Genomic DNA, 15,531 nt, shown 5'->3' with positions numbered 1-15,531 from the left:
TGCGTAAGAACCGGGATGAACCTTATCTTTTTCTTAAATATATTCTGCATGTTCCACCAAATTTTAATCCAAAAAGCTTTAACTTTTTTACAAGTCCACCATATATGATAATACGTTGCATCCTCACAACCACACCTCCAACATTTAAGCTGGCAATTCAGATACATACTTGCTAATTTTTTAGGGTCTAAATGCCATCTATAAAACTTTTATAAAAATTCTCTCTTAAATTTTGAGCCTGTGTGAATTTTACATTTCTGACCCAAATCTTTTCCCAAGTATCCATTGTTATAACCTCCTGAAAGTTCTGAGCCCACTTTATCATACAATCTTTAACAAGTTCCATTTCTGTGTCAATTTCTATCAGTGCATTATATATCCTTCTTATATGTGCTTGACCTTGATCTCTAATTTGTTTTACCAAATTTCCATCAGTTATCGAAATACCAACCTTTTGATCTTCTTTCCATCTTGCTTGTAACTGCCCATACTGAAACCAGGTTTGTACAATCTTTTCCTCTTTTAAAATATTATATGGCTTTAATTGCCATACATTCCTTTCCATCCTTAAAATTTCTTTGTATGTAGTCACATCATGTTTAAATCCAACATTTATATTTTCTATTGCATGTTTAGGTATTGCCCAAATTGGTATTTTATAATTTAACTTATGTCTATATTTTTTCCATACTCGCAACAGAGCATACCTTAATATATGTATCTTAAAAACATTATCCACCTTCTTATCATACAATAAATATGCATGCCAACCAAATAACAAATCATAACCCTCAAGATTTAATAATCTCCCTTGTGTTAAATTAAACCAATCACTAATTGATGATAAAGCAGCAGCCTCATAATATAATTTAAGATTAGGCATTTTAAGACCACCTTTTTCATGTATATCTTGCATTATCTTAAATTTAATTCGTGGTTTTTTCCCTGCCCAAACAAATTTATTAATACCTTTCTGCCATTCCTCCAAATTTGAATCCTTTTTAAGTATAGGTATCATTTGAAACAAAAATGAAAATTTTGGCAAAACATTCATTTTTACTGCTGCAATTCTTCCCAATAAGGATAATTGCATTTTTTTCCAACCATCTAGCTCTTTTTGTATTTTTAACCATAACAATTCATAATTATTTTATATAATTTTACATTTGAAGCCGAAAGATATACCCCCAAATATTTAATCTTTTTAACTATTTCAAATCCCATTAACTCTTCTAAAACAACCTTTTGTTCTATAGTCATATTTTTAGACAATATTTTAGTTTTTTGCGTGTTTATCTTAAATCCAGAAACTTTTCCATATGACGTTATTATCTCCATCAATTCTACAACTGAGTAAGTCGGTTGACTTAATGTAGTAACCAGGTCATCCGCAAACGCTATCAATCTATCATCTTGATCTCTTATTTTAATTCCCTTAATTTTATTTGAGTCTCGTATTTTAATCAATAATATTTCCAATGTTAAAACAAACAGCAAAGGTGACAACGGACACCCCTGTCTTGTACCCTTTTCAATATTACATGTTTCTGTCAAACTACCATTAACTATTATTTGAGCTGTTTGCTTCTGATATATTGCCCTAATAGGTTGTAAAAATTTCTCCCCAAACTCCATTTTCTCCAATGCCTTAAATAAAAATTGCCAATCCAATTGATCAAAGGCTTTTTCAGCATCCAAAAAGATCAGCGCTGCAGAAACCTGGTTATTTCTATCCAAAAATTCCAATAGGTCTACAATATGTCTCACATTATTCTTCATTTGTCTACCACTTATAAATCCAGTTTGGTCACTCTGAATCATTTGCTGCATTACCTTCATTAATCTATTTTCTAAAAATTTTGCAAATATCTTGTAATCAGTGTTTAAAAGCGATATTGGCCTATAATTTTTGGCTTGGGTAATATCTTGATCTTCCTTCGGAATCAGTGATATAAAGGCTGTTTTCCATGATGAAGGCACTTCTCCTCCCAACTGAATTGTCCTAAACAATTCTCTTAAAGGTTCCACCATTTCTGACTGTAAATCTTTATAATAGATGGCAGTCAAACCATCTGTTCCTGGTGCTTTCCCCACCTTTAATTGCTTAATTGCTAAAATAATTTCTTCATCATTTATCAATTGATTCATCCCTTCCCTTTGCTCTTGTGTAAGTACAGGAATATTAACTTCTTGTAAATATCTATCTATATCTACATCTTGAATCTTATCTCTGACATACAACTTAGAATAAAAATCAACAAAGGCCTTTTTAATAAGATTCTGCTGAAATACCACTTTACCCTTGTAATCTATTCTATCTATATTATGTGACCTTTGTTTCTTCCTTAACAAGTAGGCTAACCATCTACCCAGCTTATTAGCATTACAAAAAGTATTATGTTTAGCATACCGTAAATTGGTTGTCACTTGATCTGCCTTCAACATATCAAACTGACCTCTTAATAAAGTAATTACCTCTTTAATCTTCCCATCAGATGGATTCAAAATTAAAGCCTTCTCTTTCCTCTTAATTCCCTCCTCTAATTCTTTTCGCCTATGTTCCAATTTACGTCTATATTTATTATTCAAATATATTAACACTCCTCTCATATAAGCTTTACTTGCATCCCAAATCATTTCAATAGAAGTACCCTTGTACATATTCATATTAAAAAATTCTTTTATCTGTTTTTTACACTCTTCCACATTTTCTTGATATCTAAACAAATTTTCATTTAGTCTCCAAGAGCACCTGTCTCCATTCTCTTTTTCTATCTCCAACCATATTGGACTATGATCTGTTCTTGGACATATTTTAATCATCTTAATCCTAGAAAAAAGATCATTAGTAATTAATACAAAATCAATCCTGGAAAAAGATTGATGCCTATCGGAAAAAAAGGTAAAGTCTTTTTCTTGCAAATTTCTTTCTCTCCAAACATCTCTCAATTCCAAATCATCTTTCATCTCAAAAAAGGATTTAGGCAATCTGGCATGACTTGGTATACTTCTAAAAAGGCCTTTTTTGTCCATTTGTACATCCAAAACACCATTCCAGTCTCCCATAAAAATACAAGATTTATAATCCCATTGAGTGATCTTGCTATGTAATAGTTTATAAAATTCTCCTTGCTGTTGATTAGGAGCATATAATTGAACCAAAAGTATTTTCTTGCCTTCTATTAATAGTTCAATTATAACATATCTTCCTTGTTTATCTGTTTCAATTAAATTAGCTGTTAAGTTATTCTTAATGTAAATAACTACTCCATTTTTCTTGTCAGGAGCAGACGCAATAAACTGCGTACCCAGCCTAAAATTTATGAATTATTTTTGATCAGCTGCTCGAATATGCATTTACTGCAGACAAATAACATTATTTCTAAATTGTTTTAAATACTGAAATACTTTCTTTCTCTTGTGCGGGGAGTTTAATCCGTTAACATTCCAAGTTAGAAACTTTGTCACCATCTTTTGTGACCTGAAGCTTTCGGAGTGCCTCTTCCAAAACCACCTGCACTCTCTTCGGTTTCGCTCCTCCCAGTGCTTCACTGTAAGTTGGTTTTTGAGATATAATTGTAGCTTTCTGTTGTTCTTGTCTCATTTGTCTAATTGCAGCCCATGTCATTCTTTGTTCTCTAACCTCTTCTGTTAACACCTGGGTCTGATCCACTCCTTTAGTTTGCTGGGATTCTTTATACTTCTGCAGAGTAGCTCCTTCAGCTCCTTGTATACTCTCCATTCATGATTGACACTCTCCTTCACTATTCCTTCCTTTAAATTCTGAAGATGGCGGAGAGCCTGCCTACAAGATATTAGAATAAAAATCTCGTTCCTGCAAAACTGTGTTAAGATGATAACTCGTGCCTGCATACATCACCGCCATGCCTGCTGGAATCTCCCATCTAAACTGGATCTGCCATTTCTTTAATTCATCTGCCAAGAAAGTAAATTCTTTTCTTTTCCTTAAAATTCTTGGAGGAATCTCTTTCAGAATTAAAACTTCTTGCTCAGCAACTGTAAAGCTGTTGTTATAAAAGGCTTGGATAACCACATTTCTAATTGATCTCTTTGTAAAATAAACCACCACATCTCTAGGTAACTTCCTTTGTCTTGCAATCCAAGAGTTAACACGAAATATTTTGTCTATGTCCCCCATAATATCTTCTGCTGGACGCTCCAAAACCGGTTCAAGGGCCTGTGCCAGTAATTCTTTCAAATCCTCCTTAGGATCTTCTTTTAAACCTTTGATCCTCACAGCAAATTCCATATCCATGTATTGTATCATAACTACATCATCCTCAATCTTTTCCATCACATTTTCAGCATCCAACATTTTAGCATCTAATCTCATATTGTTTTGACTGAGCTCTTCCAGTCGCTCATCCAAACGCTCAATACAAACTGCAATCCCTTGAAATGCAGCCAAAATGTCTGCTCTTATTTCAGTATTCTTCTCCTCAATAAGTTCAGCTATTTGTTGGTATTGTGTTTTTAAGGCATCTTGTAAAGCATCTTGCAAATCTTTTATTGTTAATGCTGGTGCGGGTGCAGGTGCCACAGGAGGAGGCATCAAAGCCTATAATGAAGAATGCTGGACTGGCGAAGCACCAGCACTTCTAGGAACTTTAGTTGATTTGGAAGCCATTTTAACACCCAGTTAATTTCTGTTATGCACTTTCACTTTCCACACCGCTTGCAGCTTTTTCTCTCAAAGTATTCAGAGTTAAAGTTCAAATACTTGCTATTACAGCATTCTCCTGCACAGCTCTGCCTGCATTCAAGTAATCCACAATTAAGTATCGATAGCAGGGATGGTTGCAGTGTCCTGCTCTGCTCCAAAGTTTTGGAGCAGAGGCGTCCCGGAGTCCGGAGCAACCTCAGGCTTCGGGGGGGCTCACACCCAACTCTGGTGGTCTAGGGGAGCTCTACCCCTACCTAAGCGCTCACCCCCCTTCTCCCGAGGAGTGGGTTTCCGAGCCGCCAAACAGCTGATCGTCGCTGTTTTTAGCGGCTCCAACAGAAAACAGCGGGGCTGATGGCTGAAACGGCTGCCATCGACGAATCCTTGCCACCCGGAAGTCCCTAAGCTATATTTTATTATACTGGTTCTTCTATAGAGATATTAGGAACAGAAGAATTGACTCTCAGGATCTATAGATCTTTGTTACATTCAAATACTGCTGGATGATTAGTACAATTTTACACTTCTGGCAGTGGCTGAATTCTGATTTAATGCCTTTAACATGAGAAACCAAATTCTGATCTAGGAAGAGAAATACTCTCCCTTTTACACGATACTAACTGCTTCCTGTCTTGTCCCTTTTTTAGTTGACTTTTAAACAAAAGTAACAACAATAAATCCTTTAGCTTCCCTGCCCCTTTCTATATTTTAGACTGTGACCATAAGTTGAATACATGAAAAAAAATAGTAACTGTTTGGGGAAAAAAATATAAGCAGATGGGGCATTGTGGAAGCTGCCTTTAGATCATGAATTAGAAATTTTTATTTTTTTATTTTAATCCCATTTATAAATGCAATAAATGCAACAAATAAATAACAAATAATATCAGTATTATTTGCTACCAGCTCCAGCCCAAAGCACAGGTGGGCAATCTAACATAATGATTATCTAATCTACATTGGCTTTTAGTAAACTATCAAGAGGACAGTTCCAAAGCATCAGATTCTTAGAATTTTCTGAGTGCAGGACTTTGTTTTCAGAGTCACAACTGGACTCATCTCAGAGGCTGATAGCTATGTGCAAACTGTTGGAAGTCAGTACTCCCATGTGCTCAGGTACAATTCCATTCCACCTAATTTTGCAACAAGTGTTCATTTTTTTAAAATTGGCACCCCACACCCCCCAAAAAAAAACTTTGAGTGCCAGGGACTGGTTCCATGGAGAGAGATTTTTCTGTGGACCAGAGAGGTTGTGGTTTCATGTGCTGCCTGCATCCCTCTTGTGGGTGGATAGGGTTTTGCTCATTTGCACTGCCTGGTTTATGGTTCACTGCTCAGGGGTTGGGGTCCCCTGTTTCAAACAACCCTGGAAAATCTGGGCTTGTATATATTTATTTGTGTATTTGATTTATACTTTGGAACATAACCCATCAGGCGCTCCTATTCTTTTCTTACCTTCTGATATTTTACCATGCAAATATTCTGATATATGTTATATATCATAATATAGTGTGATATTTAATGAAGAGCTCCTTAAAGAACTAAAAGAAACAGATGCACTTATTTTCTTTCTTGGTATGAGAATTGTAAAACTAACCTGTAGGGTGTCGTGTAAGTTAATTTAGCTAATTTAAAGGTGTCACATCAGAGGAAGCCCCTTTAAAGCCCCTTCCATAACACACACAAATATCTGCAGACAAATGTGATCTGTTTTAAAAATGTGCAGTGTGAAGAATTTCTGCATCAATTTTGATGTGACTGACAATTAATGTTATGATACTATTAAATAGATAACCAAGGAATCCAAATACTCAAGCGTTTTATACTTTAAAGTTTGAAGGAGGGGGGAAAAAGACTTGCCCTGATGTGTATTTCTTGTGTAACATGGCACACATTAATTGTGTGTGTGTGTATGTGTGAAATTAACTACACCCATCATCTTTCTCCTATATTTTAAGCGTCATATTTTTCAGAAGCCTGGCTCTTCATATAAAATCCTACAGTTTATCCATTACTTAGTCTTTTCTCTGCCACAGGAAAAAGGTCCTCTCTGCGCACAGATGTCTCCGATTAAATTGTATCTCACAGTCCTAACAGTGTTGAGTACTAGATGAACTGCCAGAAGGGCCGTAGGCAAGATCTAAATTGCTTTGGTTTCAGTACACAGTGAATTTGGCTCAGACAAGCTGAATCAGTACATTAAATGCGAATCCCTCGCAGATTTGAAAGCAGCCTTTAGCACAATTATTGACTGTGAGTGATGATTATGTCTAATTGAAGGAGACTTCTGCTACCTGTAGCTCAGTTGGAGTCCATGAGAGCCACAGCGAGGCTCTGCATCTTAATTCAATGTTCCAGCTTGGAGAGAAGCAATTGAGCCTAAATCCAGAAATGTATACACATGGTCGATAAACTTTAATAAACTTTAAAGCTTCAGTAACTAGGCTGAATGCATACAATTCAGGGCAGATTGTATTGTTGCTTTGTTTTATCTCCTTTTTCCTTTGTTTTAATTCTGGAAAGGAAAACAACTAACAGGGGCGCTAGGCTGCAATAATGTATTAGTTTGTCTCATGCAGAGTCCCTATCAAGCAAAGGGAAAATATATTGTTTCATGCTTGTCTTTGGTACAACTCATAAATCTGCCACTCTGTACACCATATTAATGCTCGACAGGTGGGAGATTACCAGTGCTGCAGAGGTGGGAAACAGCTTTCAGCAAATTTGCAGGAAATGTTTGTGAGAGAAATAAATCTGTTGGACAATGTGGACTGTATAGGGGTTTTGCTATCTTTCTCCTAAAGAAGGAAATTAATATTTTCTTGATAGCGGCCTCCGTATTCATACAGGACCTGGTAACATATGTTGCAACAATGCAGCGGAGGTCAGTCATATTCAGATTATTATATATTTTTTTGGCTGAAGTATCTTAATTTTCCCAAAAAGATTTATTTAGGTTTTTTTGGTTGAGCAAAGAGTTAAAATGTTATTCTTCTTTTTCCTCTTAAGAATGTCAGAGACAACCAATGGAATATAAGATAAGTTTCTAGGGGATGATCACATTTCTGCTTTCAAGTCATAATCATGTCATTTTTTTTTCTATTGAGTTCCTTCCTTCCTTTAAAAAGGTGATTTGAGGTGATTCTATATCCATAAGCATGTCATTTTTAGCAGATATGGAATCTGTATTCTTTGGGGGATTCCCCCCCCCCAACTTCCTAGTCTAGACTGCATTCCTTGTAGGTTACCAACCTCAGTACTAACTAGCCTGAACTTGCTTAGATTCTGAGCTTGTACAAGGTCAGCCATTTACTGAAGGATTTATAAAAAGGCCATTTCCTTCTACCAGCCCTTCTTGTAATGACACTGTCACGAACTAGGATTGCCTCTTGGCGAGATGGGCAACTTATACATTTAATAAATAAGTAAAAATAAATAAATAAATAATCAGAATCTCTGCTGAGATGACGTTCCAAAGGTTCTTCTCAATTCTCAAGCACACAGGAGAATCCAAACAGGTTTTTGGCTAAATGATCTCCATTTAAACTTCTTCAATTAACTATCAGGTACCTGACTTGGTGTTTTATAAAGAACAATTTGGTTGAAGCGAGTTATTCAACCATTGTTGGAAATAAAAATTAAAAAAAAACATTCACTTGTTAATGTTAATGCATCAGAGAGAAAGCAGAAGGAGGTTTGTGGAGGCTTTTTACTGAAGTAGGGCTTGGGGACACTACTAATGCCATCTCTCAGCTTTTCTGTGGAATAGAGTGACTTATGCCAACTCTGCATGTCTCATTTAGGGCTTTAAGCTTTTTTCCACTGGCAGACAATTTGCCATATCCAAAGTTCTTCCAAGTAGGGGTAGGATGCCGCCATCATCATCATCATCATCATCATCATCATCATCATCATCATCATCATCATCATCTCCTATGCAGAGCGCATTAGGCAGCAAAGTGCTTTCAGGCACTTTTGACCACTCACAGCATCTTCAGCATTAATAATCTTAAGATCTTCCTTAAGTGTTTGGCAGCAAGTTTTCTGATGCAGCTCTCATTTCCTCTCTCCTCTAGGAAGTATGTCAAGTAGTGCAATTTCTGGACACTTGTCTTTAAGCATACATAAAATGTGGGTGACGAGCTGCGTTCGACATTCATTCACCGTCCCCGACAGGTGCTCTAAATCAGATCTTCACAGTACCTCTTCGTTAGTGATAATATCACAATAAGAGAGACAGAGGATGCTTCTCAAAGCAGCATTGTTAAGGGTGGATTAGGATTGTCCTATTCCGTTGCCGCTTTTTGCTATGCTCATTTTTATTTATCAAAGCACTGATAGCTGTTCTTTCTATCCTACACCTTTAGAGTGGCTACAGCCTGATAGCTGTAACTCGGGGGCCTTTGTTACATCCTTAGCAGTTAGGAGCTCCTCATTGCTGTTTGTCAGGGGACTGTGAACTAACAGATCTCTCAGAAAGTGGATATGACAAGCAGAGGACCATTTTCACTGCTTTTATTGACCAGAAGGGGAATAATTGCAAAAAGCTTTCTTTTCTCTTCTCTGCTAGAGAGCACACGCCAGTCCTGAGCTGGCTTTCATCTCTCCCTCCCTCTTTCTTTTCTCTCCTTCTGCATCCTTGTCATGTCTATTACATTAGTCTGTAGGCAGGAACTGTTTTTACCTTTTAAATTTTAGATGCTTTATAAGTGAGAGATAAATAGGCAGAAAGAAAGGCAAGCAAGAATAGTCACAATAATTCAACTGCTCAAGTCCTGCTTTCGGAAAAGCCTCCAGGCAGATCCCTACAGATGGATTTCAGATAGCAGCAGGGCCTCTGGGTTTCAAAGGGAGGGTCAGATTATTTCTAGCATTAGAAGGTCAGGCTTCCAGTTTAAATTGAGTCTGAGAGTAAACAGGTTGCCAGTTCAGCTTAAGCAGGTGATCTGTCCAAATATCTCTGAAGTTTCCAAACACAGAGTAACCCTACATAGGGTGTATTGCAATAATTCAACTTGTATCAAGGAGATGAATGGCTATGGTCAAGCCTGATTTTCTCCTCAGGTAAAGCCTTAATTGTCACACTCGCCTAAGCTGCCAATATGCCCCTATCATCCAGACCTCCAGGATCCCCACTAACCTATATGTGTAGGATTGTTCAGAGGAACTGCAATTCCACTTGCAACAGGCTGAACTCCAAAGACCAGCACCTCCATTTTGTCACCACCATCTCCCTGGGAGCAGATGCACAAGAGAGAGCACAGTCAGATGTCTCAATAGTTTGACTGAATCAAAGGTCCAGAAGAAAAATAGTTAACGTTAGTCAAAAGCAGCAGCTATCTAACCTCAACTGCAAAACCTGGGTCTTCTGTCCCCAAGAGACCAGGGCACATTTGATAATGACTAACATTCCCAAATGTGGAAGAATAAGGCTGTAGCTTCTGAAGACATATTTGCAGCCCAAGTTGAAAGATGCTATTGGCCGTGAACTGCTTATTTCAAAGCTTCAGGTCTCATTACTACCAACACATCTGCTGGGGAAAGCTCACTTCAGGTGGCACTTTCCCATGTACATGCCTGATTATTATAGCATATAATGGTATGGAAAATATCTTGGGCAAAAGCAATTATTTTTTATCCCACCACAGGCCACTTCTGAAGTCCTCCATGCAAAAAGCCAGCTGTCGAGACAACACAGCTACCTTACTGTTACAGCAAAGCTTATCAGCAGAGTGGTTAGAAGAACTCCATCCTCTAAAAATGTTTTTTTCCCTTTATAATTGAAACAGGTTGATGCAATCTTAGACCCATCCAGGGTCACAGCACTCCAGTTATGAATCATCAACCACAACAAACCTAGTAAATTTCTTATAATCACTTCCTTGAACTAAAACAACAAAACTAAAAAAACAAACAAAAATAAAATGATCTTTAAAAAGCAAAACAAAGCCATCTTTTGTGAATCCTAATTTACTAACGTCAACAATAAATATAAATCTCGGTGCTCATAGTCAGAACTGCATGAGAATTTTGTGATCAACTTTTCCAATAAAAAATGTAGCCTTTTAGTACAGATTTCCAGAAACAGTGAGACTAATTGGGCAGCTGATCCTTTTTTTATAGTGACACACTCCATACAACTTTATTCTTTTTACTATCAATGGGCCCACTGGCAACAATTTTGATCAAGATAAACTGTGAGTATGAATTGGCCAAACAATAAGAGGAAACTCAATCCAGATATTATGTGTGAAAGAAAGAAGGCAAGGACAGCCCCTCCCCAGCAGCTTACAGTGTATATTGTAGAGGGCTTAGTCTAGCAGTTTTTTTTTTGTTTACAAGTGTGAAATAAAAGCCTCAGCTTGGAAGAATCACCATGTGTTACTCCTGGTTTGAGGCCTTGCAGGGATGCTAGGATTAAGGAAAAAATAATTGGTGGTGGCTCAGTGGGTTAGGACGCTGAGCTTGTCGATCAGAAGGTCGGCAGTTTGGCGGGTCGAATGCCGAGTGCCGCACAACAGAGTGAGCGCCTGTTACTCGTCCTAGCTTCTGCCAACCTAGCAGTTCAAAAGCACATAAAAATGCAAGTAGAAAAATAGGGACCACTACGGTGGGAAGGTAACAGCGTTCCGTGTGCCTTTGGCATCTAGTCATGCCGGCCACATGACCACGGAGACGTCCTCGGACAAGCGCTGGCTCTTCGGCTTTGAAACGAAAATGAGCACCGGCCCCTAGAGTTGGAAACGACTAGCACGCATGTGCGGGTGAACCTTTACCCTTTACCTTTAATCATTATAAATTACTGGGACTTGCAGTTCAAAGATGAATGCTTATGAAAAAAGAATCCCATTGTTGTACCAATCATGATCAGGGCCCATGGAGCAATAACTAAAAGATTTCCTCAATATCTGTAAATATTGAACAAAGGAGGGAAGAAGTGAGTTCATATTTTTCTATATATAATTATAGTAGTGGTAATAATAATAATAGTATTAAATGTTCTACAAAGTAGAACATTAGTTGCAGTAGTAAATGTTCTAGAAAGAACAACATCTAGAATCATAACAGAACAGAGCCTAGCAAGTTAACCTCAGTTTATGATACAAAATAAAGTATTCACAGAAGAAGACTTGGAAGAACCGCAAAGGTCTACCCAGGGCAAAGAAATTAAAGATTTGCCAAAAAATAGGTCATATAGTAGAGGGAAGCTGGGGAAGTCAGTCATAGATAAAGCCAGCATTGTTACTAAACTGCTTTCATTCCCAAACCAGGCACCTCTCTTCTTCCTTCTCTTCATAAAGAACAAAGTCCTCCAACTGGAAAAACAAAAGGAGTTTACACAAAGAATAACAGCATCTAGAGCAGCACAAAAACAACAGACTAAGCATGCCTGCAATGAAGCTTGTTAACAAAAAAAAACAACCCTGCTAGTCTAAGTATTAAGAGATACCAATACCGTAATATCAGATATAAGCACCAGCTCACTGCAAGAAACAACTCGATTGATGTACAGTGCAGCTGCAGTTATAACTGAAGAGCCTGGATGCAGAATCAAGAAAGAAAGAAAAAAGCTAAACAGTGCACCACCAAAATGGAAGATCCAGCTGCAAAATAAGATAATAATAATAATAATAATAATAATAATAATAATAATAATAATAATAATAATAATAATAATAATAATAATAATAATATTTGTATACCGCCCTTCTCCCGAGGGACTCAGGGCGGTGAACAGGGCAAACATATAAAAATACAAAGGTACAAAAGTTAAAAAAGAATTAAACACAATGCCCAAACTAAAACAATAAATAGATATATTAAAAACAACAGTAAAATCCCAACCCATCCCCCATCAGGCCAGGCCGGCTTGTTCGAATAAGTGAGTCTTCAGATCGCGTCAGAAGGAGCGAAGGTTGGGCGCCATCCAGAGCTCGACCGGCAACCGATTCCATAAATCCGGGGCACCCACAGAGAAGGACCTCCCCCTGGGGGCCACCAGACGACATTCTCTGACTGGTGGCACCCTGAGGAGGCCCTCTCTGTGGGAGCGCACAGGGCGGAGGGAAGTAGACGCCGGCAGCAGGTGATCCCTGAGGTACTCTGGACCCATGCCATGTAGGGCCTTGAACACCATTACCAGTACCTTGAATCTCACTCGGAAGACAACTGGGAGCCAATGCAGCTCACGGAGCAGATCCACATGCTAAGATCAGATGCAAGTGAACTTGAACAGATGAAAGAAAAGAAGGTGAAAAACAAGACAACCAAAGAATCAAGAAATATTATCCAGAGACAAGGAAAAATCAAGAAAGCACTGGAAATAATATAGCAGCAAATAACAGCCGTTGCCAAGAAAATCAGCAGACTCTCTAATTTCAGTCAGATCAGAAACATTTCTACCAATCCATCAAGGGACTGCAAAGAACCAGCTGACACCTGATAAAGAAAAACCAGTGCAATTCTGGTGATAGCTGTGGGCCAACCCAAGAAATACAATAAGAATGCAGCCTGGAGAAAGGAGGCAGTGAAGGAGAAAAGAAGTTAAAATGAAAAGAACTTGTAATAAAGCAGAAATTGTGGAGAATAGGGCAAAGGAGACCAAGAACTAGTCAGCGCTTGGGTAAAGACAAACTGAATGGGTTTTGGTTGAAATATCTGATTGGTCTGCTCTCTCTCTCTCTCTCTCTCATTGCCAAACAGCTGAACAACAAACTGTAAAGAGCTGAAACTGAAGATTGGTTACCATTTGGCAAAATCTACCTGATAATGAATAATCAAACAAAAGGAGCAGCACCAGGCAGCTACATATCAATTACCTGCTTATCAAAAAAACTTCAAATTATTAACTGGTACGGAAGCTGATGCAGTCCAACAGCATCTAGTTAAAAGCAAGCTCTTTCCATCTGAGCAGAAAGAAAACTGCCCAAAGAACAGAGGGACAAAAGATCAGCTCCTAATTGACAAGATAATTTTGGAAAACTTTAAGGAAGGAAGAGCAACCTAAATGTAAATTTGACTGATTACAAAAAGGCATTTACGGTAACTCCCTGCAACTTGATTGGAAAATCAAGTACCTAGAAATAACAAGAGTCAGATGAATAGGAAGATCAGAAAAATAATGATAATGTATTATATCCTCCACTTACAGAGTGACATTGACAGGGCTTATTTACCAAGGAGCAAAGATGGGTGTGGCATGTTGCAACTGAGTAATTGAAGAAGTAAAAAGGACATTGAAGGACATTATGATCTTCAAGTCCTTACATGGCATGGGTCCAGGGTACCTCGGGGACCACCTGCTGCCGGCGTCAACTTCCCTCTGCCCTGTGCGTTCCCACAGAGAGGGCCTCCTCAGGGTGCCTCCAGTCAGAGAATGTCGACTGGTGGCCCCCAGGGGGAGGACCTTCTCTGTGGGCGCTCCGGCTCTATGGAACCAACTGCCAGTTGAGCTCCGGATGGCACCGGACCTTCGCTCATTCCAGCGCGGTCTGAAGACCCATTTATTTGAACTAGCTGGTCTGGCCTGATGGGGGACGTTAGGGATTTTTAATGGGTTTCTTATATTGTTATTGTTTTTTATCTGGGCACTTGTTTAATTCCCTTTTAATTTTTGTATTTGCTATTTATATATGCCCTGTTCACCGCCCTGAGTCCTCCGGGAGAAGGGCGGCGTACAAATTTAATAAAATGAAATGAAATGAAATGAAGAGTATCTGAAGGACAGTGAAGAAGATGTATTGAAGCTAATGTACCATGTCTACCATATCAGGCTTACTGAATACCAAGGAGACCAAAATGTCCTATGGGAAAGACCAAATGAAGAATAAAAAAGACATTGCAAGGCAAGGATTTATATGGCCAGTACGTTTAAAAAAAAGCAGGTAAAGCAGATAACAACAAGACATGGCAAGAGCAGGAAAGTTGAAAGAAAGAGATAGAGGAGTTAATTCTGGCTGCACAAGACCAAGCCTTAGGAACAAATGCATACAAAGCCAGAATTGAGAAGACAGCAATAGACAGCAAGTGCAGCTTCTGAAAAGAAGGTGGAGAAACAGTGGACCACCTTGTCGGCTGCTGCAAGAGGTTTGCACAGACTGACTATAAACAATGGCAGGATAAAGTAGCAACAATGGTGCATTGGAATATCTGCAAGAAATATCACTTGCCTGCAAGCAAGAACTGGTGGGACTACAAAACAGCCAAAGTAATAGAAAAGGAAGAAGTTAGTGTTCTGGGACTTTAGAATTCATATAGACGTCTGCCACATATCATTCCAGACTTAGCAATTGTTGATAAGAAAGACAAAAAAGTCTAGATAGTAGACATTGCTATATGTGGAGACAGTAGAATAGAAGAAAAGGAATGGGGGGAAAATCCCAAACTATAAATACCTGGAAATAGAAGTAGAATTTATTTATTTATTTAATTTGATTTATATACCGCCCTTCTCCCGAAGGACTGTAGCAAAAGAAAACAAAGATAATATCAATAATAATGGATGCCTTGACTGCAGTCCCAAAACACCTGGAGCCTCACTTGAACACCATTGGCATAGACAAAATCACCACCAGTCAATTGCAAAAGGCAGGTGTACTTGGGGCAGTTTACATTGTGCAATAATACCTTTAATATTATTAAATAACCACATCTGCCTATCCCAGATCCTAGGGAAGGACTCTATAGATAGACAAAAATTCCAAATCCAAAAGAAAGATCTTTGACTTTGTAACCCACCATAATTTATTAAATATATGCTAACTCCCATGACTCTGGATAGTTTGGCAATTTTTAAAACATTTTAAAACAAAGAACAATACACACACACACACACAAACACACACATA

Source organism: Vipera ursinii (assembly GCF_947247035.1).
Source record: "Vipera ursinii genome assembly, chromosome: 3".
Taxonomy (NCBI): domain Eukaryota; kingdom Metazoa; phylum Chordata; class Lepidosauria; order Squamata; family Viperidae; genus Vipera; species Vipera ursinii.
The sequence above is the reverse complement of the archived record's forward strand: the minus strand, read 5'-3'. Positions refer to the sequence as shown.